Genomic DNA, 2,310 nt, shown 5'->3' on the forward strand with positions numbered 1-2,310 from the left:
TCCCGTAGCATTTCCTACTTTCTTGCTGGACTTCTTCTTGCTTTGACTAATACCATTACTATTATAAATAATAATATTAATAATAATAATGGTAAGACATATTATTCCATCAATGACGTTGCCATCTATGCTACCAACAATACCCGAATTGCAAATAACACACTACCAACAAAAAGGAAGAGAACAAATATTAAAGATGAAGACAATGACAATGTTACTCAAAAGAGAATTAAGAACCACTTAGAAAAATTCAAATTAAAAGTAGTATTTATTTAGACTATCATTTTTAGACCAAATATTTATACTATCGATTTTACAAGGTTGCAAACATTTATTTTACTAATAATTATAATGAATTTTCTATATTATCTTGGATTCCTATACTTTGAGTTAGATATTTAAATAAAAAAAGTAGACATTCAATTACCCATATATAAACTTCTATATAATCTTGCATTGATATATTTTTAAATATTTATTTAAATATAAACATTGGGCATTAACCCATTTGTGTAATGCGCGTATAAAACTAGTATTATAATATACGTATATGTACACATACACACATAGCTAACAATCGGCCCATTTAGCCTAGCAATCCAAAGTATAAACCACCAGTCCAAATCAGCACACACGGCCCACATATAAAAGATCTAAAAACCCTACACTACTCCGTACTCAGACATTATTCTCATTGCAGCTCCCCTCTCTTCTCGCTTCTGTGTTCTGTCTCGACAACCTGTTTACCGGATCTGGAGACCTGACCACAAACACATTGCTCAATTTATAATTCCTACTCTTCTCTCTTAATCTCGTATTTTCGCCATTGCTGTCACTGATTACCTAGAAGAAAACCCTAACCTTGGTACTTCGACCAACGCATTCAATCGCCACAGTTGGGTTTTCCGTTGGAGATTTCCAGTAGGCGACAATTTCTGGTAGCGGCAATTGTTCGGCGTGCGGAAACAACCTGGCCGGCAAAGCAAACACAGCATGCATCGAACAGATAGTACAACATCTGGACGGTAAACCCTAGAGTTCTCTGATTTGGCATTTATTCAAGTATGTTCTTGTTTAGACGGATGTGTATTTTTCGATTTTAGGAAGATTATACACATGCAATAATTTTTAGATGTAGAAATTTATGAGTATATCAAGAAATACTTAGTTCTGAACTTTTTTTTAATATTTGTTCCGTACAATTTTTTTTGTTAATATGTGCATCACATATCTACAATTTTTTCATTGGTGCTTGTCTCCCAAAAAATCATCATGGAATTCTTGGTTGACACTGCTACTGTCACATTCATAGGTTGCAGTTCCACCTAGTCCAAAGTCTTTGAACTGGTTCTGCTGTCAGCCAGAGTCATCAGCAGTGTTTCCAATAATCTTTCTTTCCAAGGAGATGGACCATCCAACCTACAAATAGCTTGCTTTGGGTAGAACTCATAGAGTCTTTGGAATTGGTTCTGCAATCAACTTCAAGGGCCCTTCTTCAGCCACTGCTGGAGAATTGAGTGAAAGTGGAAGGTAGTTTTGTCTCTTACTATTACTTCACTTTTTTGTTTGCATATGATATCTCAAACCATGATTGAAAAAACCCTGAGTTAACTTAGTCAACTGTAAAATGTTTTTATTTTTAAATATTAAAGAAAGATATATTGAGTCAGTGAACATTGTGAAAACAAATAGACTTTCATGATAACATTTTCAGCGATTCCAATGACAAAGAATAAAGGAACATTAATGTTTTGGAATTAGGGTTAAACACTTAAACAAAATGGATTTTAATAATTTTGAAAAAGTATTTGGTGAATTGTCGCTTTATTCTTATAGTTTTAATGGTAGATTTATGACTTGATTCTGAAAGAAGATCAATGACACTTTTCTCTTTAAATAAGGTGAACCATTGATAATTATGCCCATATGTTTCTGTTTTTCTAAATATTTAGAGCCTTATTGCTTTTTGAGTATTAATCCTGTTAAAGTGTCATGTTCTGTGAAGAATTAAGGCGGTTCTACATTAATTTTGATAAATTGGTACTTCTGCAGATATGTTTCCATTGATCCAAAACTTATAGTGGCTTATGGATTTTCAGTATTGATTCTGATAAACTGTTGTCCTTCATCAAGCATGAGGCTGGCTCAGATTACTTTTTTTGTTCCCCAGGTAAATTTAGTTCTCTTCCTTTTAACTGTATAGATTTAACATGTCATGGGTTCAATTTATATGTCAGAAACAAATTGCCAATTCATCTGTTAGGTTTCTACTGTCCTTTATCTTGACTCTGAATTTTTCTTTTTCCAAGT

The sequence above is a fragment of the Ipomoea triloba genome, chromosome 14 (assembly GCF_003576645.1).
Source record: "Ipomoea triloba cultivar NCNSP0323 chromosome 14, ASM357664v1".
Taxonomy (NCBI): Eukaryota; Viridiplantae; Streptophyta; class Magnoliopsida; order Solanales; family Convolvulaceae; genus Ipomoea; species Ipomoea triloba.